Genomic DNA, 10,636 nt, shown 5'->3' on the forward strand with positions numbered 1-10,636 from the left:
TCTGGAACACACTGTTCTTTTAGATAACTGACACTGTATGTCATATATTTCTTTAGAAGATGCATAAGCTGAAAACTCATGCCTGGAAATCCTACATCCGAAGTACAAATATGAGTTGTGCAAGAAGATCCACATACAAGTCTGGAGGAAGATACAAAAAAAACAGGGTTCAGATGATTCTGTCCCATAGATTTTTCTAGCCAACATTTCACCAAAACCCCATGCACATTCACTAACCTGTGAAGTGCATATGAAGAGAAGCCACGTGAAATTCTCCCTGTCCGTCGTGGGTCTCCCAGTAAGGACCTTGATATTTGTGCAGGTGCACATTCTTCAGCTATACAAGGACTTCCGCTGTCAGCCGGCTCAGGATGGTATCTACACCGTTACAGATGAGCTGAGCTATGGTGAATCTTCTCTACCTACGTTTTTTTTTATTTGGTTGCACTTTAATAGGTGGAAATTCACTTATATGTGTCTTCCTTGTGTATACCTCCTTCGTTTGGAATTATGATTCAACCACCCAAGTCTATGATTGCATCATTATTTTCTCCTCAAAACATCCTATCCTCCAAACCTGTTCTGTTGCCTTCCCTCCCTTTTCTCCTGGGTACTTTTGCTTCTTTTAAAGGACATTGATTTATGTTAAGGCAGTTCCTGGGATGTGGACTTTAGAAGGAGAGAGAAGTTTCCTTCTACTTTTGGATACTGCCTTTTCATACAAAAATATCTGCTCATTAGAATACAGCTAGGAAAATGAGGTGATTCACATTTATAACTTTGCTTAATTGCTGACTTTCAGAATATGTGTCTGTTCTATGAAACGTACAATATTTTTATATGGCTTGGAGGTCCTTTATAGCAATGGATTGGTCATCCCACACATTCTCTCTCTCTCTCTCTCCTCTTTCCTATTCCTATCTCTGTCTTTCTCTCTCTCTCTCTCTCTCTCTCTCTCTCTCGGTATTTATCTCTATCTCTATCTTTCTCTCTCTCTGTCTGTCTCTTTCTATATATTTCTATTTCTCTCTCTCTATCTCTATCTTCTACCTCTATGTCTATCTCTATCTATCTCTATCTTATCTATATCTATATCTATTTTCTCTATATATATCATTCTATCTCTATCTTTCTGTCTCCCACTCTCTCTTATTCCCAAGATAAAGATTTCACTATAGATTGTTCCTTTTCTTTCTAATTTCCCTTTATATTTTTTAAAGTTTCCCATTATTTTAAATATTAGCTAACATAATAGGCATAATATCCATCCAACAGACCCATAGGATTATGCTTCTCCTGTCAACCTGGTAAATATCATTGACTCAAGCATTTTCCAAATGGAACCTTTCTTTTTGACCAAGCTGAATCACTGTCCAGATACGCAACATCTTTTGATGAGCATAGAAAACTTAACCTAGTTTTTTGTCCTATTTTCTAAGTGTAGTGATCCCTCCCCCACACTTTCCATTTCAAATTGTTTTCTTAATCACTTTTTTAGTGCTTGGCTACTTGGGAGCTGAAAGGCAAATTTCCTTGCTTCATTTCATTTGCCTTCTAGAGTGTCAATGTTAAAGATACTTAAACAGAGACATAATCAGAGGTAGAGGGGGAAACAAACATTGAACAATTTATGATCCATTAGCTCCTATGATTTGCACCTTGCATCCTTCCTCTAAGCATCAGCACGCTGCATTGTTTCAGATTTGCACACATGACCCTACTTCTATTAAAGCCAGTCTATTTGTTCTCCTGTCATCACAGCGGTGGATAGCAGAGTGTGCCAGATTCATCTCAAGGAGCCCATCCTACACATCACTCAGGGTTTGTTTTGAAGGCAGGTCCACATTCCTTTCTTAGAAGGCCACAGTTTTTTGTTTGGAAACGTCACACAAACTCTCAGTTCAGCTATAGGAACGACTTCAATTCCCACAAAATGAAGAAGGGTCTTGGCCATTGCATGCCTTCTTGGTCTTCCTTCAGATCTCCTTTGATCCAGCTCTCTGTTTAACCCTGTGGGTATTCGAATCTGCAATATATCAACTCACTTTTTCTGGCTGGCTAGCTCAAACAGGAGTTATTGTGGTAATTCACCACTGAGGAAAAACATTCAATTCTGAGGTTATGCTGCAGAAAATGCTGCCAGAGCCAAACATCCTAAACTACACATTTTTATATGTCTCTTTCTCAAATACATTTTTCTCCTAAAAAAAAAGTGTTCTCCTGAATATTTTCTCACATGCCTCCCTTTGAGCAGTACCACCCGTTATATCTTCACTTCAAATTATTAAAAATATATGTTTATATTACGCCCAGTGGCATAGCAGTTAAGTGCACGTGCTCCGATGCAGCGGCCCGGGGTTCACAGGTTCGGATGCTGGGCATGCACCAGTGCACCGCTTCTCAAGCCGTGCTGTGGCGGTGTCCCATATAAAGTAGAGGAAGATGAGCACGGATGTTAGTCCAGGGCCAATCTTCCTCAGCAAAAAGAGGAGGATTGGTGACGGATGTTAGCTCAGGGCTGATCTTTCTCACACACACACACACAAATATATATATATATATATTTATATATTTTTCTCTCAAGTTACAATCTAACATTTTGCCATTTTAGTACATCCTTTGTGATTACAACTTAGCACGTGCGAAAAATCCAAAGCATTTCTTCCATGATTTGGGTAAACGTCCTTCTAGTTCACTTACAGCCCCACCAAAATATTTTGCAATCTAAGTAGTAATGTTATCCAGCAAACAATACTCAATGAATAATTTAAAGGGAGTTAATGTATTCACAGGTATGTTGTTAGCAAGCAAGACAATATTCCTGGCTTCTACAATTCTAAGTTACATAATGGTTCATACAAACATAGGTGTTGTTTCTTCCTTCTTCTGTCTTCTACCCCCTGTTGGCATTCCTCTTAGCCATCAGCTCATGGGGTCGTCAGTCTTTGTCTGTTAGCATAAAATGGACTTCCTCCCTGGAATATCTGAATCATCAGTGATTTTGTCATAACTAAGAATCTGCATGCATGTTTTGCCAATGGATGATGATTTTTTTTTTGCCACTTGGAAGGAACAAACTTTTAGGAGTTTTTGGGAAGTGTACTGAGGATGATTCTTGATGACTGGGTCTAGAGGAAGACAATATTTGTACCAAAAGCCAACAGTGGAGAAGGCTCTTAAAATTAGGTTAATATGGCAGCCCCATTCTGTAGGAGTCTCTATCCTCTTTCAACAGCCACCCAATGCTTTCTCAATGGGCTTACGAACAATAAGGCCATGGTTTCAAGATTGGGGGTTATCTTCATGATAAATAATTTCGACTTTTTCTCAACAGGACTGGATATGGCATTCTCCACTGTGTCTGCAGTAGTGACCCATCCTGAGCCTCTAATTTAAGACCCAATACAGGGACGACGAGATATTCATCTGGTGCAAAGTATAGTTCATTGGACTCCTTCCTTCAGAGAAGAAACAGGGGTTTTCTATCTCTGGAACAGACATTCATTCAGGCCTTATATTTGTCGTTCCTTGCTACTGTTCTTATGATTGCAATCCATTTGTGCTTCTTTCTCATCTTGCTGTGCCATACAAAATTCTTCTGATGAAGGAAAGCGTTTTATAGTGAAATAAGTAAGATAACATCTTGATGCCCACGAAATTCACAGGTCTTCTCATTAGTGTATCACCCAAAACTAGCTGGGATCATGGAACAGTGGAATAGTCTCCTGAGAATTCCAAGATGGAGCCACTAGGGAAACAACATCTTTCCAGGCTGTGCTGCTTTTGCATAGAATTCTACGTAGGCTCCAGATGCTGTTCTCCCCACACAAAGCTCACAGGTTTATAAAGAGTGAGCAAATGAGAAGCTAGGCCCAACATTTATATCTTAAACCCACTGGCAGATTAGTCCTCTTGATTTTGTGTTTCTGGGTTCTATATTTTTAGAAATACCATCATCTATACTGGAAATGCTTTACTGTGCAGTGAAGGATGAAGTTCAATGAAGGAGAGCTCCAAGGGTGTGTGAGTTTCTAGGAACTGGAATAAAACAAAGAAAATCTAACTCAGATGGGTGTGTCTAAAATCCCTTTATGTTTCACTTCCATAAACCAATAAGATTTAGCACTTTCATCTCAGCCCTACTATTTAATGTTAATTTTTGCTTTACAATTTTCTTTGACTAGTGCTAGCGTTCTTTCTTTTTAACAGGCATAGTTAGTGCATAAATGTGAGTTCTCAGACGAACTTTTGAGTATACAAATAAATATTACCTTTGTGATATGCCATCTTAAAACATGTAGACCATTCAACAATGAATCATGATGAAATTAAAATTGAGCGAAATACCAACAGAAATGAGCATGTATGTTTACAAAAAGACATATACATAAATGGTCATTTCAGCATTATTCACAACAGCCCCAATGTCCAGAAATGTCCATCTACAAGAAAGTACAAGTAAATGTTTTATATATTCATGCAAATGAATACAAGCAACGAGAATGAATGAGCATTAGAATGGGCTCAAAAACTACATATAAAGACATGGATGATTCTCAAAACAGGCAAAACACATCTAAGGTGGTAGACAGCAAAGTGAGGTTACAATGGGGCAGTTACTGGAAGAGGAATGAAAGGGCATTTCACAGCTGGTGATAATGTTTGTTTCTTGATTTGAGATCATTCTGTTTCATAGTTTGGGTACTTTTACTTTGTGAAAAATTCATTACATGATACACTTAGGGTTTGTAAACTTGTCTGTACTTGTGCTAGACTTCAATAAATAGTTTTAAAAATTAGGTATGAAAAAGAAATGTAACAATTTGAAAGCACTCAGTAGCTTTCCTAGAGTAATTATCATAGACAGGTGTTTCTTGCAAGGTCTTGACTATTCTCTGAGACAACCAGGTCGTATTCCCACTGTAATTCCATAGCCTTGTAGACACCCTTGGCACATCGTGAAGTGGGGTGAGGCTCCTGTCACGGGGTGCTTGGTGGATGTGCCAGTCTCGTTCTCTGCACCCCCAGTTCTGGGCTTGGATGAGTTCTCAATTTTGCATCTGGGACTGTGAATGTGGCTGTATCCTAATTTCTGTGAAGCTCCCTGCAAACCTAGCCCTAGATGATGGCAGGCACCTCTCTTTTCCCCTGCATCTGTCCTCTCTCTGACAGCGTCTTACCTCAAGTTCCATCCTTCTGTGGAGCATTCATAATCCCTTTACTGCAAAGGAACCAGCTTTGATTGTCTCTACCTGCTTCCAAACCAAATCTTGCTGTCGTAGGGCTTTATCCTCACCACTGTGTCTGCATTGCTGTGGTCCTCCAGCTCAGTGGATACGATATCTTTGTTTGGTTAATGTCTCCATGACATGTTTGGGGGTCCCCTTCTAATGCTGCTTCTGTTACTCTGTTTCCATAAGGCTCCAGAGAGGAGGATCCAAGAGTGATATTACTGTGCCCTCGTGATGGAGTTCCATACGTAAGTACTGCTCAAGGTTTTGTTCAAGCACATTTTATTCCTCTTCACCTTACGCTATCCTCATTAATAAGACACCTAGTTATTTTATAAATGCCACTGGGCCCACAATCACGGTGTCTGATTTATTTCTTCCTTGTGGAAAGTGACAGTGTTGTGGCAAATCATGGCCAAGCAGTAGTTCATCGCTGAGACAGTCGTATATATTATTAATTAAATATAAAGAGGAACGTCAAACTAGCCTGTTATAAATGGTAAAAGAAAGGAGAAAAAAGGGAAAAGAAAAACCTCTTACAGATGTATTCAGAACATTTTTCCCATTGGGATATTTTATGATGTTTTATTCTTTTTTAAAAAAATAAAAAGTTTGGTCTTTTTATTCAACACATTATGATATTTAATATTTATTGATTTGAGCAATTACCTAATTAGTTATTAATTGGTTGATCCATATGAACTCCTTTTATATATTTTATAAAAACATTGTTTTTAGTGATGAACTTGCTCCTAACAGACACGGTAACCATGATCTAAAGGACATTACTAATTCAGTACCAGCACATCCTGGATCTGTGTCTGGAAAGAAACATCACTAACCTCCATGACAGACAGAAAATGAAAGTCCTGAGCAAAGAAACTGAAATTCTCTACTACGTCTTATGTAGGAACTGTTCAGTCGGCTTCAATGTTATTCGTTTTTGTTGTCGCAAATATATCAGAGCCATAGAGGTGAGCTGAATAAGCAAAGCATCAAGTATCAGCATCCTATTATTAAGGAAGCATTCTCTTTAGTGTCTTTCAAATAAAATCTACATTTTAAAAAACGGTTGCTTTTGTAAAACGAAGATATTGGGTGACTTGTAACTCATTGCTGAAATTTTGAGCGGAATGAAGAAGACAATGTAACAGCTCCGAGGGAAGGATAAAGCTTATTATGAGAGTTTTTTATTCCTCTTTTAAAAGAGCATAATGTTTCCTTGGAAACATTAGTGTTCCTATTCAAATGTACTGGGGAGGCAAATCTTATTTTAAGTCTTACTGAGTTTTTTTGTTTTGTTTCCCTGAATGTCTCCTAATTCACTCAAGTCTTCCCAGAATGCAAAACTTTCTGATTCCCAAATTATCTCAGTTGCCAATATGAGGAGGCAGGTTTTACTCGCAGTTTTCACATCTCAGGGCATTACAAACAACAGCTCAGCACGATCGAGCAAGGCAAATCTAAGTCTTAAAAATTAAGCCTTTCTGTACTCAAATACATACAAAATGCAATTTTGGAAAAATATGGAAATAGCTTATCTAGAAGTCAATTTAATTCCAGCTTATTTAATGCACTTCAGATCATTTAGTTTAGTATTACTTTAAATTACTACTTCTCTCCGTGAGTTTATTGCTCATCGTATTCAAGCACTTTTGGTTTTTTCTATCTTATTAACATTTTTACCCAAATTTTGAGCAAATGAGTAGGAGCCAGTGAAACCGAAGTGTCTGTTATGGATTTACATAATAGTGAATATATTGAGATTGTGGTGGAAACACAATTACTCTAGGCTGTATAATTTTTATTGGATTCCGTTCTCTTTTACTAACTTGTTCACTCACTCAGTGGACAAATATCAAATTTGTCACCTACTCCCCACACTGTTCTAGGCACTTGGGTTACATCAGTGCGCCAAAGTGTCAAAGATGCCTAATCCCGTGGGCCTCACATTCAAGGGGACATAGACAGGAAATAATGAATAAACAACATAAACCACGGACAATGTGAAAAAAGTATAATTGCTATGGAAAAAAGTAATCTGGTCTACCCTTGAATTCCATAACAATGGATTACCGTACTTTTATTCATAATTTCATTTTTAACATAAGGATAATCTGTTAAGTCTGACATCTAATGATCAAAGATTACTAATCCTTCTTATTTTAAAACTCTAAAATGCTTCCTGATAAATTAGATAGTTAATTATAGAACTATTAGACCCAATAGCTATTTTATTAAACATTTTATGAAAATGGAATTCACCTGAATGTTCATAATAAACTAATTAATGATAAATTAGACTGCACAATTAGAATTAACCTAGAGTTGGGAAAAAAATCACGCTATAGACTAAAGATTTGTATCCCACCAAAACTCATATGATAAATCCTAATGCCCAATGTGATGGTATTAGGAGGTGGGGCCTTTGGGAGTCGATTAGGTCATGAGAGGGGGACCCATATGAATGGGGTTAGTGCCCTTGTAGAAGGGACCCCAGAGAGCTCCCTCACCCCTTCTGCCTTGTGAGGGCACAGGGGGAAGACAATCATCTGTGAACTAAATAGAGGTACCTCACCAAACACCGAATCTGTTGCTGCCTTGATCTTAGACTTCCAGCCTGCAGAACTGTGAGAAATAAATTTCTGTTATTTATAAGTCACCCAGTCTATGCTATTCTGTTATAGCAGCCTGAACGGACCAAGACAAACAGCATTGTTAAAATTGTATTTTCTACTTGTATTATTATAGAAAGCCAAAATGTAAAAGCTGGCTAAACAAATGCCAAAATTCTGAGAGGGTATGCTGCTGAACTTTAGTTATTACGTGAACTAAATTCTATTACAAATTCCCTCAGAAGCTCCTTAAAAAGACAGATTTGCAGGCCATATTCCAGATGTTCTATAGAGCTGGGATGTATCATATATAATCTGGAAGGGAAGAGAAAGTCAACAATGGATCTTTCAAATCCCACACTCGAAATTTAATCTGTAAATCTCATGTGATAACACTGTCTGTCAAGCATCCATACCTCACCTGTTCTCAAACAGAGACTTGAGTTTTAAGCAGACGCCACCCAAAACTTAGACCCTGTGGTTTTTGTGGGACTTCCCCCACCCTCCAGTTCCCACTGTGTGCTTTTGACTGAAGGCTGTCCATTCCGTACAGCCTATCTCTTTAATGCTTGATTCAGAATGAGTATGTGACCGGACTTGAGCCATCCATGTAAATTCCAGGAGATTTGTGGGAATTTCAGAATGTAGAGGCTTTCTTTGCACTGGAGTTGTTGAGCTGGAAGGATATGATGCTGGAGGTGACCATGACGCCACATGAACTCAGGAAGAGTCTGCTGAAAAATAAAGCCAATGTAGGCAGAAAATACCAGGACACTGAGATGTAGGTAAGAGACGGCAATGTTCTAATGAGCATTTTGGGAGCCATTGGATGGAGCCACATATGAATCCAGTGAATTTACGCTTTTCAGTTTGGGGAAGATTCTCTGTGTTTTCTCTCTCTCTGTCTCTCTGTCTGTCTCTATCTCTACATCTCTGTGTCTCTGTCATTCTCTCTCTCAAGGTTGGGTTTAATTTTCTGTAACTTGCCTCCAAAATAATCTTGGCCAATGCCAATTCATCCATGCATTCTTTCCAAGCCATTCCTATCAAGCTGCTGGGAATAATTCAGTGACCATTTAAATACTTGATAAGAGACAGTCCCTGCCCACATAGTGTACGCAGAATGATGGTGTCACCTCTGCCTGTCCTCCATCGGAAGATGGAGCTAGCATGCAAATAAATCTCACACAGTGTGAGGAAATGGTGCTAATATGAAGAGAAACAAGTTATGTTAGCAAGGAGGCAGGAGTGATCCACTCTGCTTCAAGAAACTGTAATTAATTGCATTTCTCTATTTCCATGACAACGTTGAGCAATTATTTAGCCTGGGACACCAGATCCTTGAAATAATATTAATTCCTTCATAATATTATTTTGGAAAGGAAAGTAGAAATTTTAGTAACTTTAAAGGTAAAGATCATAGAAAAATATTTCAAGTTGATTACATATAATATATCCCATATACATGTATATATGTACACATATATTTTTATATATATACACACGCACACATATGCATATATGTATTCTGTATTCCATATTTTTGGAGCACTCATTTTCCTTCAAGTGGTATACATGGACTTCATGAAACATGAGATGGAATGTCCCTAAAATAACTCAACATAAAGTGAGATCTCTGCAGGGATTTAACTTTTTGCATTGCCTAACAAATATTCCATCTTCAACTCACAGTATGCAGAGACAGTTTCACTTAAATAGTACCAATTGCGAAGATAATAGAACAGCTATTTACAGATTTCCTTGTAGGTGTGTGGCACTGTGTTACAGAATGATAATTGCCTGCTTGCAGAAAAATAAGCTATTGCTACTGTCTGAGAAAATCCTTTGGTCTAATAAAGCATATCTTTCCTCCCCCACCCATTTCAGAATTTGGAATAGCTGCATACCACCTCAGAATCCAATGGGCATGCACAATGTTAATTACCTGAAAATACGTCATCATGTTATTTCTCTTCAGACCCTCTTTGATGTCTCCAGCAAAAGTGTAAAGATGGTTTCTAGACATCATTAGGATTCTTTTTCCCGATTTTAGTTGTTTTTCAAATGATGGATAAACCAAAATAACATGGATTCATTTGGTATAAAAATAATTTTTAAAATAGACATCTTTAGGACAGATTATATTACAGTATCATATCAGTATATTATATAATATGTGTTAATATAATGTAATTATTATATATGGTATTCCTTTTTCCGACTTTAGTTTTTTCTGTGTTTTCTTTAGTTTTTCTTGTGTTTTTTTTTTTGTGAGGAAGATTGGCTGTGAGCTAACATCTGTTGCCAATCCTCCTCTTTTTGTCTGAGGAAGATTGTCACTGAGCTAACATCTGCGCTCATCTTCTTCTACTTTATAGGTGGCACGCCACCACAGCATGGCTTGATGAGCTGTGCTTAGGTCCGCACCCGGGATCTGAACCTGCAAACCCTGGGTCACCGAAGTGGAGCTTGCAAAATTAACCATTGCAAAAATGGCAAAATTAACCACTATGCCACCACGTCAGCCCCTGAATTTACTTGTTTTTAAATGATTGATAAAACAAAATAACATGAATTTATTTTGTATAAAATAATTTTTAAAATAATGAGTGTATCCTTATGACAGATTATATTATTAATTATATCAATATATTAACATATTATATTAATATTAGGTATAATATACTATATAATATTAATTACTATAAATGTAATTATTCTACTATATATCATTACTATATTATTATATTTTCGCACATGTTTTTAATCTGCGACAAAGTGAAATGCCCT

At 37.5% G+C, this 10,636-nt stretch overlaps 1 long non-coding RNA gene across 3 annotated transcripts in view; it reads left to right on the forward strand.

Moving 5' to 3' along the window:
• Window positions 1-10,324, forward strand: part of LOC131400698 (uncharacterized) — a 36,621-nt gene extending 26,297 nt beyond the window's left edge. The window contains exons 1-3 of one of the 3 annotated variants that reach the window (XR_009217407.1): window positions 3,808-4,072; window positions 5,421-5,479; window positions 10,225-10,324. This is a non-coding gene — a long non-coding RNA (uncharacterized LOC131400698). Of the gene's footprint in view, window positions 1-3,807; window positions 4,073-5,420; window positions 5,480-10,224 lie in introns of those variants that run through there. The other 2 variants (XR_009217409.1, XR_009217406.1) reach the window with 2 other exon arrangements.
• The last annotated feature ends 312 nt before the right edge of the window (window positions 10,325-10,636 follow it).

The sequence above is a fragment of the Diceros bicornis genome, chromosome X, assembly GCF_020826845.1.
Source record: "Diceros bicornis minor isolate mBicDic1 chromosome X, mDicBic1.mat.cur, whole genome shotgun sequence".
Taxonomy (NCBI): domain Eukaryota; kingdom Metazoa; phylum Chordata; class Mammalia; order Perissodactyla; family Rhinocerotidae; genus Diceros; species Diceros bicornis.